At 40.1% G+C, this 13,962-nt stretch overlaps 1 pseudogene; it reads left to right on the plus strand.

Annotated features, from left to right (window-relative positions):
- The first annotated feature begins 2,340 nt into the window (after positions 1-2,340).
- LOC121498565 lies at positions 2,341-8,301 on the plus strand (annotated as a pseudogene).
- Positions 8,302-13,962: the final 5,661 nt, after the last annotated feature.

The raw sequence follows: 13,962 nt of genomic DNA on the forward strand, positions 1-13,962 counted from the left end.
TTATTTTATTTTTCCTTCCCTTCCTCTGTGTTCATCTGTGTTCTTTCTTAAATTCCACATATGAGTGAAATCATATGGTATTTGTCTTTGACTGACGTATTTCATTTTGCATAATACCCTCTAGTTCAATTCACGTCATTGCAAATAGCAAGACTTTCATTCTTTTGATGGCTGAGTAATATTACACTATATATATATATATATATATATATATATATATATATATATCACATCTTCTTTATCCATTCATTTGTCAATGGACATCTGGCTCTTTCCATATCTTGGCTATTGCGGACATTGCTGCTATAATATTAAGGTGCATATGCCCCTTGTTATTCAAATCAATCTCTCAGGCCTTAAAATTTTTGAAATTCTTCATTTACTGGAGCTTTGTCTCCCATTTCTGTTAGCACCAAATACTGTCAGTTCTTTCTTGGTCATTGATATAGTTAGGACTACAGGACTACTGTAGTACAGGACTACTGTCCATCTGAGGTTTGCACAATCTCAAGGTGACCATTGAGCCTAAAGGTTTCTGCTTCTTGGCAGGCCAGGTAAACCAGATAAGTCCATCAGCTACAAAGCATAATTTATCCTTAATTGAAAGTATTTTCATAGTGTCCATGATGAGGAGTAAAATCACATTTTGAGTGAATGAGATTTGTGAATTCCATGGTTGCTATTCAATTCTATTTTGTAAAAGAGGTGGGACTAGCTGGAAAAATAAAGAGGTCAAAGGGTTGAGCTTCTGAAAGCCTATGGAAGTGAGGAGGCATCTGGAGGTTCTTCTCATTTTTCATCCCCATTACTTCATTAAATAACCTCATTGAAGTAGGTGGATAAGATACAGAAGAAAATATTTCAATGTCAGATTTAAAAAAAAAAAAAAAAAACAGAAGGAAGAGGGTAGTCTTAGGAGAATGAGAATGACCTGAGAAGATTTTAAAATTACCAATACTGAGGCTCCATACCAGATCAATTTCATCAGAATTCCTCAGTTGGAAGCCAGGGAATTCAATACACAGCAAGGGTTGGTAACCACTTATCAGACCCTTTTCGTTGGGCCTCAGGTACTCAATAAGCATTTACTGAATTTGTAAAAATGAGGAAATTGAACATAGATGACTTCTAATATTCATTCTAACTCTTTAACACAAAAATTCCATGGCCAACTAAAATAATTTTTTCATATGCAAAATAATTCCCCCAGTCTGCCCCAGGATTTTTTTTTTTAGATTTATTTATTTATTTGAGAAAGAGAGAGAGCACACAAGTGGGGTGAGGGACAGAGAGAGAGAGAGATAGAGAGAATCATAAGCAGACTCCTCACTGAGCATGGAGCCTGACATGGGGCTTGATCCCAGGACCCTGAGATCATGACCCCAGTGGAAACAAGACTTAGTCACTTTAATGACAGCCACCCTCGCACCCCTGCCCCAGGCTTTTTTGTAAAGAAATACAGAAACAGGGATCCCTGGGTGGCGCAGCGGTTTAGCACCTGCCTTTGGCCCAGGGCGCGATCCTGGAGACCCGGGATCAAGTCCCACGTCTGGCTCCCGGTGCATGGAGCCTGCTTCTCCCTCTGCCTGTGTCTCTGCCTCTCTCTCTCTCTATCTCTCTCTCTCTCTGACTATCATAAATAAATAAAAATTTTTAAAAAAGAAATACAGAAACATCTATTTCACATTCATGTAGATCAAGGAAATCATTTCTCTACTGCTTGATAACTGTTGAGAGATCCCTGAGAAAAATAAAGAATTACACACTATTGGACCAGTAGGAATTATCTGAGTTCATATTACACATAAGACATTGATCTATCTCAGATCTGTTTAGCTTATTTGGGTGCATTGTCACAGTGGCTTAAACTTGGCTGAAATGAAATATTTTGTGTTTCCTTCTACATTATGTCATCCAAACTTTATACCTTTAGCAACACATAATCTCTTGCCTATCTGACAAGAAATAAAGTTTATGTACTAGTATAGACTGTGATCTTGGATTAATTCACATATAGTGGGATTACTTCATAACCTATATTAATGACATCTGAGTGAGAGATAGGATACTTTCTTGGCTACAACTACAACTGATCCCAGAACAATATAAATTAGCTATTTCTTGGCCCAGGTCTTTGTAAATATTTGTTCTCTCACTTTGCAGAAATGTGGAATTGTCTTTCTTTCATAATTCATGAAGATATAGTTAAATGTGGTTAGTGACATGTCTTTTTAGACTTGGTATACCTTAATACATAGTGATTCTTTCTTTCTTTCTTTCTTTCTTTCTTTCTTTCTTTCTTTTTTTTTTTTTTTTGTAAAGTAGGAAATCAGCTGAACCATGTACCTGGTAAAAGGTAGGCTCTGAGAAAGCAAAATATCAGGAAAAAATTAACTAAAACGCCAACATCATCCTTTTGCCTTTGAGGAGATAAGGATTATTACAAAGAAATGCAAAAAGAAAGTCAAGGTTCACCATTGGAAATAAAAAATAGGATTTTTTAGTCTGAACAAGAGAGTAGTCTTGAAAGCCAGGCTTGGTTGAGAAAAGTTTTCTGAATTATTTTAATTCCCACTGGCATATCTTGAGGAGAAACAGAGGGAGAAAATGAGATCTTCAAGGTAGAACATTTGCTGAATAGAAACCATCCCTCCAGTGAAATGACTGTATTTAATCAGGAAGAGGCTGAATTAAGAGCATCTTTATTAGGAGATTTAAAGCCACACTCCCCACCTCCAGCACTACCCAGTGGGGTGAGGATATGAAGATGATTAAGTCTAACTTTGAACATAAAATAGCTACATTTTCTTTGTCTATATAGTCACATATGAACATATTCATCTCCCAAACAACTGCTGGCTTTAATCTGAGCCACAATTTCTTTTCTCCACATGGCACATAAGAAGGAGCAAGACTGAGTTGGAGGGATTGTCCCTCCCTATCTGCCTTCAAGATAGTATCAGTATCCACATGTTAGACTCCTTGGGTAGTAAACAACAGCACGAGGGGAAGCATGGCAGGTTTCCATGGGCCACTGACCAAGTGGAATAAGAAGACTCAAACCAGGATCAGGCCCTGGGCCAACTTACCAAGGACCTGTATCTAAAGGAAACTATGAGAATTCTTTGAAGGATTAAGTTCCTATGATTCTTTAGGTAGACAACCCTGACCCAGGCTAAAAGAGAATAGGAGACAAGATGGCTTCATGGAGTCGATAGATGAAATTAACATGAAAGACTGCAATTATTTCCCAAATGTAAAAGAAACACAGGGCAGGTCACAGGTGGGACTAAGAAAATCCCAGAGAAAAATCTCTCACTCTAAATAAGGGAAGAAGATGGGAAGACTCCACACCCAGATCTTACCACTCTCCTGATTCTTGCAACCCAATGACAGAAATAGAGTTAGCAATTGATTTTGTCTCACTGCCAAATATCGATTTCCAATTCTAGAGAAATACTAATTTAACTAAACGATACATTCTTTCAAGAAATACGCTAAGTGCTTTCTATGTGCAAAGGACTCTCTCTGCTAAGTATTTGAGGATGGAGATGAATAAAGCATGATCCTTTCCCTTAAATGATTTACAATCTTGTAGGATTGAGAATCCAAGGAATTAGTGAGAGGGAATATAAGGGAAGGGAGAAGAAATGTGTGGGAAATATCAGAAAGGGAGACAGAACATAAAGATTCCTAACTCTGGGAAATGAACTAGGGGTGGTGGAAGGGGAGGAGGGCGGGGGGTGGGGGTGAATGGGTGACGGGCACTGAGGGGGACACTTGACGGGATGAGCACTGGGTGTTATTCTGTATGTTGGCAAATTGAACACCAATAAAAACTTAATTTATTAAAAAAATTTTAAAAATTAAAATAATAAATAAAATAAAAAAAAAGAGAATCCAAGGATTAAATTAATTGATAGAATATAAAAGAGAATACAATGATGAGTACAAGATGATAAAGGGTCTATTGGAGGGAAGTGGTTCTTTTGATTAAGAATTCTGGAGGTGGGCAGCCCTGGTGGCTCAGTGGTTTGGTGCTGCCTTCGGCCCCGGAGTGTGATCTTGGAAACCCGGGATCAAGTCCCGCGTCAGGCTCCCTGCATGGAGCCTGCTTCTCTCCCTCTCCCTCTGCCTGTGTCTCTGCCAATCTCTCTCTGTCTGTCATGAATGAATAAATAAAATCGTAAAAAAAAAAAAAAAAAGAATTCTGGAGGTAATCACAGAGGAGGTAGCGTTGTTGCCTGAATTAGATCCTAAGGGATTGGAGGGAAAGGTATTTTGGCTGGCAAGGGATGGTATGGATGATACCATGGGGGCCAGAGCACATTAAAATAAAAAGGATTGAGTGATGCTTTTACTAGGCCCTGGTGTCAATGATTTAATAACGAGGAAGCCCCATTTGAGAAAAGAGTTGTCCTTCTTTCACTCTTCAATGTTTTATGATATATTAATATATTATTATAATAATATTGATCTTTGTATTTAATTCAAATACATTTAAATAAATGTATTTAAAAATATTAGTAAACAAAAAACGGGTACTGAGGTGGACACTTGACGGGATGAGCACTGGGTGTTTTTCTGTATGTTGGTAAATTGAACACCAATAAAAATTAATTAAAAAAAAAAAGAAATGGATATCCAGTAAAAAACAAAAAACAAAAAACAAAAAAAATCAGTTAAATATGAATAAACAAATGGACCTAGTTTATAATCTGTCCTATTTTTATAGAGAATCCCCCTCAAAGAATTCCAAACACCAAGTCAAGGAAAGAGATGTTTAAAGAGATTGAGATAACTTGTAGTTTCCTGCCAAGTATGCAGCCACTGGATTCTAGAAAAATAAGAAGCTAGTTGTTCATTTTGCAAGTAAAACACAAAGGTTTCTCACATATTGCACTAAAAACGATAGCTGGTACAAGCTGGTACTGGGTATTTATTTCTGATATGAGAAACTAGACACACCTGCTATTAACAAAGAATGAGACAACACTGTACAACAATACCCAAGAGAACATACCACAGTAGCTTAGTCACCTCATTTCCTCCTGAGGGTAATTATTTCTGGGCTCCTCACTGAGATACTTTAGAATTCTCTAGACCAGAAGTTCTCAACCAGGGGTAGTTTTGTTTCCAGGGGAACATGTGGCAATTTCTGGAGACATTTTTGGTTGTCACAAGTGAAGAAGATACTACTGGCATCTAGTGGGTAGAGGCCAAGAATGCTGTCCTAAAATGCATAGGATAGCCCCCACTACGCATACACCTGCAGAATTATGTGGCCCAAAATGTCAATAATGGCAAAGTTGAGAACTATCTCCCAGACAACAAACCCCCGGCACAAAAACAAGTACTCAAAAAGCATTTATCTCCAAATTTCAGATTGTGAAATCCCCAATTAGTTCTGAAGATTTTCAGTGAGACCATCATATAGGAATCCACAGTCACCCTAACAACTCAGGGTGTTAGGGTCCCTAACAATACAGTTGTCAGGGAGAGAGTATGCAAATTCTCATTTGACTATTTACTGAGTGACCTGTAGTTATTTAACTACTTTGTGCGTTAGGTTCCCCATCTGTAAAAGGGTAAAAATAGTAGTAACTATCTCCTAAAGTTGATGTGATGTTTAAGTAAACAAACAAATATAAAGTGCTTAGAATAGGGTCTGGCCCACAGCACTAAATAAAAGCATTTTTGTGTTATTATTAATACTTGGCACAAAGAGAAATTTAAAATTTGCATTTATCTGGATCAATTTCTGAAAGTTCAGTCATTTGAATATTATTTCCAAGTATCATCTAAACTACTACTTACTTGACATTTTTCTAAGTTGTCACACCCCACATAATAAACTCTTTGTGTCATTCACACATTTCATGTCTTCATCCTATTGTCCTAATACACATAAAGTAATGCAATGAGATAAGCAAAGTTGTTTTTTGTTTTGTTTTGTTTTGTTTTGTTTTGTTTTGTTTTTTGTGGATGTGTTTCACATAAGATCATCTCATGTGCTCCACTGGTAGACATGCCACAATCAGAGAGCTGACCCCTTTTTAGTAAACTTCTATCATTCATTTGGCTGCTGAGTGTCTAAACATCTTATGGATCTTACTAGAAGGCAGAGCCCACCTCCCATCAGAGAAGCTATAAATGCCAAATATTCTCCTTCTGCTGCCTTTGCAGCTAAGGCATGAGCACATGCCTTCAGCTTCAGTGCTCAGACTTGCTCACGCCTGAGTCTGAATCAACAGCTGAGTCTGCATCAAAGGAAGCAGGCATGGTATCCATGGTCTCAGTCTCAACAAGATGAGCTCCCATGGCTACAGGCACATCCAGCCCTAGGAGGGTAAGGTGGTAAAAATGTTCTCACTGGTTCAAGATAATCCAGTATCACATGAATGCCCAGAATTGCAAACTCAAATGCTAGGGAAACTATGTAAGTAATGTAGAAAAGAAACATGAACCCAGTCAGGGAGGTAGTGGGGACTGTGCCAGCCTGGACAACCATACTTCATCTACATGGGCACCTGCTGCTCAGATCCACATGGGGATACAAGCTCTGTGTTACCTGGTCTGATTTTCCAAGAGCAATGGGAATTCAGAGTTTTGTGGAAATCTGATGGGCAACTCATTTAAATTAAACATAAACCCATGGTGTGGGGCAACACTGCTAGGCACATGCCTGTGAGTCAGCTTCGGTTGTCAGGCCACCATACACAAAGCCCAGGGTATTCTTAAACATGCTCACCTCTTACTGGCTCCCCAGTGAAAGGTTTAATTGAGAGAGAAGTGAAAGTAGCCTCTCCCTACCCCTGCAATATTAGTAAGGCTTCAAGTAGCTAATAATATCAAATAATATCATTAGTAAGAGTATTATTAAGTAGTAATACTATTTAAGTATTAATAACATTACTAAAAATTATTACTTTTAGACATTAAGTAGTAGTAACGATAATAACTGGCCAATATTAGTAAGACTTTGAAACTTCTAGATTTTTTTTTTAATTTCTTTTTTTTTTTTTTTTTTTTTATTTATGATAGTCACAGAGAGAGAGAGAGAGAGAGAGAGGCAGAGACACAGGCAGAGGGAGAAGCAGGCTCCATGCACCGGGAGCCCGACGTGGGACTCGATCCCGGGTCTCCAGGATCGCGCCCTGGGCCAAAGGCAGGCGCCAAACCGCTGCGCCACCCAGGGATCCCCCGAAACTTCTAGATTTTTTATAAGCCTTCCAAAGAGAAACATTAGTCCCCAAATATAACACCAGTCCATGTCTCTGCTTTTGCTCATGTTGTTTAATCTTCCATTATTAATCCTACTTTGCCTGATGATATCCTACTTTTCCTTCTAAGCTCTGTTTGGAGCCTCCTCTGGAGGTCTTCTCTAATTTCCTCTCCCTTTTCTTCCTCCCCTACTCATTCACCTTAGATTAGGTCCCCCTGGAGCACCATGGGATAATATTCCAGACCTTTAAAATACAATGTCTTAACCCCAATTCTCTAGCCAACAGATGGATAAAGCACATGCTGCCTAAGGGCCCTGGGGGCTGCTGTGAGCACCACACAGGCTGGGTCATTCCCGGCCAACCACAGGCCAGCAAGGCATCACCTCTTCCAATACCTCATCTTCTTGGGGGTGGAGGGGCGCAGCTGGTGTTTTATGCCATGTGGGAGCCTATGTCTTTATCATTTATGATGACTACGATCGCTTCTTTGAAGATATGTGCACTCTCATCCCCACTGTCGTGATCAAGGGTAGGAGCCCTGCTCTTCATTATTATTATCAGAGAAAGCCGCTGTGGACTTGCCATGTTTGTCATTGTCCGACCCTTGGTTTCTGTTGCAGAAGTTGTTGTAGTGATTTATGTAGTGGGATATGTTTCCAGAGCAAAGGTGGAAACTGAGGTTGATGGCAGCGTTCAGAAAGTGTGTGAGGCCTACAGTGGAACCAACGTCAAGGCTGCTAGCCTGGGCTGTTGATTACGTACAGAGAGAGCTGCACTGTTGTGGACTTCACAGCTATTTAGACTGGAAAAATACGGACTGGTTCAAAGAAACCAAAACCCACAGTGTCCCTCTTAGCTGTGCAGAGAGACCACCAGCAGCTGTAAGAGCAGTCTGGCCCACCCTTCAGACCTCTATGTGGAGGGATGTGAGGCTCTAGTTGTAAAGAAGCTACGAGATGTCATGGTGCATGTTATCTGGGCAGTGCTGGCATTTGCAGCAATGCAGCTGCTGAACATGCTGTGTGCGTGCATCCCATCTTGCAGGTGGAGTAGAGATCCTGCTTACTCCTCGTAAGTGCCTCGTTACTGGTAAAACCTCTGCATAGTCGAGAACACAAGCCTGAGCTTTTTCCTTGTTCTGATTCAAAAGGTGAATGGAGCAGGCCTGCTGTTGGTGGTGGCCTCTTGAGTTCACTTAGTTAAAGCACATGTGCACAGGTGTTGGACAGAGCAGCGTGGGTCTTCACAGGCCCACCTACTTCCCCACCCACCTATGATTTCCCCTATTCTAGCTGATTTCCATGTCCCTAAGCCCTTAAGGATGGTGGTATATGTTCTAATTTTGGACCCATTTGAAGGTTGCACAGTGTGGGAGAATCAAAGGATGGCCCAGGCCTGCTCCTGCTACCTCCATGTTGCTGGAGTATCACTGGGTCCTTTCAGTCTTTATGATGGAGAACTCTTGGCCAAAGTTTTCTAGGGAGAGAAGGAGGAAACCAGCTGTGGGCCAGACGGCGCCCCTTGTTATTATCCAATTAAAAAACATACACTGTAGTCCGATAACAACAGTACAAAATGGCTAAAATAGATTTTAGAATCATGCAGTGTGTACTTTGGTTCACCTTCAAAATCAGACCAATCTTTGAAACTAGTGGTTTTTAATCAAATCTGGCTTTAGAGGAAGAATATAGTGTAGGCACTACTGTTTTAAGACAATTAAGGTGAGTGTGTGTGTATGTATTTTTGTAAGATTGAGCACGTTCATAATAAGTCTAAACTTTTAGGTTTCAGGTACCCATGTAGATTAGCAGAATAGTATATAGATGTGATCTCTGTTGTAAAGCGAAAAATTAAATTCCATAAATGCTGTATCACCCCTCAAAAAGAAAAAGATTGAGCGTCCAGGTGCACATGGGCCTGGCAGCAGGACGGCCTCCATGAAGCACTTTCCCCATTATATAAAATGATACCTGCGTGTCTCTTCCACAATTGTGCACTCAATGACACCAGTAATGTCTTCATCACCTTTATCTTTAGCATTTTCACAATGACCAGCACACAGTAGGGAAGGAGGTGAGTTTTCTTTGGTTCAGCAGACATTTATAAAACATCTAGTGCTGTTAAGTACAATGAAACATAGGGGTGAATGATAGTACTTTTAAATACCAAAACCATGATTCAATGCAGTACTGTAGCTTTAACAAAAACTTTATGTATGAGTCAGAGTTCTCCGAATAAACAGAACTCATAAAAGATATACATAACACTAATATAGAGTTATTTATTTATTTATTTAGTGTATTAATCAGTTCACACAATTGTGAAAGCCAAGATGTCCCACAATCTACCCTCTACAAGCTGGAAACTCGGGAAAGCCAGTGGTGTAATTCAGTCCAAATCCAAGGGCCTGAGAATCTGGATCGACACTGGCCAAGGGCAGGAGAAGGTGGACATCTCATTCAAGAAGAGAGAGTAGAAATTTGTCCTTAAAAAAAAAAAAAAGAAATTTGTCCTTCTTTTTCCCCTTCCTGTTCTACACCCAACAGATTGGATGATGCCCTCTCACATCAATGAGGGCAGATCTTTGCTCAAGTCTACTGAATCAAACACTAATCTCCTCCAGAAAAACCCTTGTAGACACACCCACAAGTAATGTTTTGCTAGCCATCTGGGCATCCCCTTAGTCTACTCAAGTTGACACATCAAATTAATCAGCACATTTTCCAACCCAAGGTGCACTGACTTCTGGCCTTCCTCTCCATTCCAGTTCCCGTGGGCCTCTCAGGCACCTGAATTCTCTTCAGGTACCATGGTACGATCTCACCTTGGTTGATTGTAGTAGACAAAATTCTACCAAAATATAAAAATCTGCAGTGTATGCAATATCTACAATTAGGCACCTGGGAGTTCACTATTGTCAACATTAAGTGATGTCCACATGCCTATTGTAGCTGATTTTTCTACAAGAAGGTTTTTATGTATCTTTTCAGATAAAAATATTCCTTTTAATAGTCTTTATTGTAGCAATTAGTTTTAAACACTAGCCTCAGTAGGGCTCCCTCCAATCCCCCAGAATTCCCCTGATGACACTAAATCAATCACAAATGAACATTATTATGTAGAAAAATATTAGAAAAGATCCATATGGGATTTTTATATTTGTTAGCAGGGGAAAAAATGTCTTTTTTCAATTCTTACCTCTGTTCATTTTGTGCATCTACTTAGCACATAATTATTTTGTCTGTGTGTTCATTTTCTCAGCTAGCTATTAAATAGCTTATGGGTACATAGCACCCAGCTAGATATCTTCAGTCACTGACAATTTAAAAGGTTTCATGTTTTCTAGCCACTTAACGTGTACCCCAAAAGTGAAATGCAAAATTTCAACTTGCTCTTCTCATGGAGTTGATAATTATGAGTAGAATGAAAAGGGGGAATTTTAAAAACTAAACTACGGCAAATAAAACAAGTTTCTGTACCTAATTACTAATTACATTCCTTGTAACCCTTGGCTCCCTTGTTACTTTGAGAATTCTATCACTAAAAGTAGTCTTGACGCTCAGAAAGGGTAAGGAAGCCTTAGTTATCCATTAAAAAGTGATGTATTAACCTTTATCACTTCATCCTCTGGCAACTATGCATATTGGTCAGCAGGTGAGCGATTAGCTTCCCGTTCTATTAATTATTTATCCATTATTGCTATGCATGACTTATATTGCAGTTTTCTACAGCCTTTATTTAAAGACAGTTCAGGAATATTCAGGAGGTCTGAAATGCAGACTGAAAAATGATGTTTTATGGAACTGAAGTACTCTATCTTTTGCCATGTGTATATCATCAAATAAAGCTTATAAAGCTCCTGAGGGGAGCCCACACATGTTGTGATCCTTGAGAGAGCAAAGGGCCTCAGAACAAATAACTTTCAATATGTACCTTTGTAAAAAGTTCAGGTCTTGAAGTCAGCCAGCAAAACAGAGCCAAAAAGGGGGGGGGGGGCAAAGAACTCTTAACTTAGATTATCTTAGTCATTGTGTACCCATATAAAATAAAATTTGATTTCTAACAGGGAACAGGCTTTAAGATGCCATAAATGTAACAGGAGTCTGAAAATGTGTAGGTCTTGCCTCTTGCTACTGACACTGCTTTGCCCAGAATCATAAAATGAAAAGTCAGAAATAAAAATATTCTTTTGCACATTGGTTAACATAGGCAATGCTAACAAATTAGCAAATTTTTGGAACAAAAACAATTGTTCCAATTTATTGATATTAATACATTTCAGTAAGAAAGGACTAAATAAATGGTCCTATCTAGAATCTTAGAATCTTTAGTAGTAGTCTTAAGATGGATGGGACTTTAACAAGGTACTGTTCTAACCCCCCTCACTTCACAGTTATAAAAACATAAGCCTATAAAGACAAAAGGACTTTCTAGTCATCAGCTTATTAAAGAGAAGCAGGACAGTGCAGAGTGCCTCGTGGGTGAGGTGGCCAAAGAGTAGCCTTGCGAGCAACTACCTCTCTACCTCAACCCAACCAGGCTGACTCTGAGTGTAATCAAATTTTACACAAATTAAATTAAATGTGCTAATCTTTAAAAATTTAATTAAATAAGAATTTATTTTTCAAATGCTTTATTATTAGTTAATAATTAAAAAATAAAATTATCTGAGAAAAGATTGCTTCTGTTCATGTGATATGCATATTCCTGAAAACCTATGAGGTTAATTTGTATAAGTAAAATAAATTTTAGACACTTGGCCTGCTTCATATTTCTCTCAGGTGCATTCAGCAGAGTCAACTACTCTCCTTGAAACACTCTCTTGCCTTTCTAGACATCACATTCTTCCAACTTTGCCTTCTCTTCTCTTCTCCTTCCTTCACTGTACTTCCTCTCTATCCTCACATTCTCTCTTAGTATCTCAACCTGGCTCCTGACTTACATGTGTGCTATGACTCCAAAGGCATCTCTAACCCAGGCATCATGCATACATACCCAACTGCAGGCTTGACATCTCCATGTGGGTAACTAATACATCTCACACTAACAAGATCCAACCCAAAAGTCCTGCTGCCTCTACTCTCAGATCTCTTCCCACTACCCCAGTGATTGGCACCACCTCCACCCAAGAGCCTGAGCCTCAAATCTGAAAGAGGCATCCCTGATTCTCCTTTGTACTCCATCCACAAGTCAACCTGCCAACGAGTCCTCTTGGCTCTACTTCCAAATCTCTAACCCCCACATCTGCATCCAAGCTGCCTGCCCTTCTCACCTGCTCCACTGTGAAACACTCTTGTTTCTTCTCTTCTGCTCTGTTCCCTGGAATCCATCATAGTCTACACAAGTAGAGTGATCTTTGAAATGCTAATTAAGATCCCGCTGTGCTGTCATCTAAAACTCTTTAGTGATTTCATAGTTCTCTGAAAATGTACTCTGAATCCACTCTCCACCTCTGCAACAGCCCACCGGTGCAAGGCCCAGCTGGATCTATTTCCATCCCCTCCTCACTAGCATTCCACTCTCTGCTACCCTCTAGTCACCATCTTTTGTGTCATTCAAATGTACTAAAGACTTTCCACCTCTGGGCCTCCTTTCTCTTCCTAAACTGCCTCCCCTAGTTCTTCAAATGCTTCGTCTAGGTCCCCCCCACCTCATGCAGACTGCCCCTTCCTGCCCCATCACCATTGGCCTCCCCACTGGCTCACCTTCCTATCACTGTTTATTCCCAACACAACACCACATTCCTGGCAACCTATGTTTGTTTATGTCTTTGTGAACTAGTTTATGTTTCTCCAATAGAAGGTAAGTTCCACCACAGCCCACACTTGTCCTGTCACCACCAATCCCCAGTGTCCACCAGAATACCTGGCACATAGTAGATGCTCAATAAATAAGTAGTGAGTTAAACTGTGCTAATGATTCTCCTTTAAAAGAATCATAATGGGAATAAATGTAAGAATTGCAGGGTCACTCCTATGCACATCTTCATTCATCTTTGGATGTAAATCTCAGCTTTCCTACCTTGAGTTGCTGAAAGTGAGAGAAACCTGTGTATACACCCGCACTTTTCCAGCTAGATTATTTATTTAAGGAAAATTCACATGAACTAAATTTCTGCTCAAGAAAGTTTTATATCCCTTGGAGATTGTCTCCACAAAATCTGGCCTATGACAGACAGCTTTCTAAAGAAATCATTGCTCTTGGCCACTTACCACAAAGACATGTTGTAATTCAGCCATGGTTTCCATGTGACAAGTGCCACACAAGACTCAGATGTATGGAGGCGAAGAGGAGGCAGTCACTGTCCATGGGAGGTCCTGTTCTGGGGTGAAAAGGTGCAAGCAGGGACACAGTAGGGTGGGGGCTGACCTGGGGGAGCCAGCCTGCATGCAGCGATGACACATATCACTTTCTCCGATGAATCTTTTGACTTCTTCGATGATCTTCCTCTTTCTGTTCCCTTTGTCTGCATACATCTCTCAAGACTCTACTATCCCTCTGTGTGGATGGATCCCTCAATAGCTCCATCCCTAACTTCTCAGCCAAGCCCAGCACCTCTTCCTCCCCCTGCCCTCTAAACTCTTCCCTCTGGGGATCGTCTGGCACCTCAGCATCCACAATTCCTCCTAGAGTAGCTCCTTCCTAGACTGCTCCATAGCTGAAGATGGCAGCACCAAATGCCAGCCACTCCCTTGAAACCCTGGGTTCTCTTCCATAGCTTCCTCTTTGCTGCTAT

This window comes from Vulpes lagopus, chromosome 9, assembly GCF_018345385.1.
Source record: "Vulpes lagopus strain Blue_001 chromosome 9, ASM1834538v1, whole genome shotgun sequence".
Classification (NCBI taxonomy): Eukaryota; Metazoa; Chordata; class Mammalia; order Carnivora; family Canidae; genus Vulpes; species Vulpes lagopus.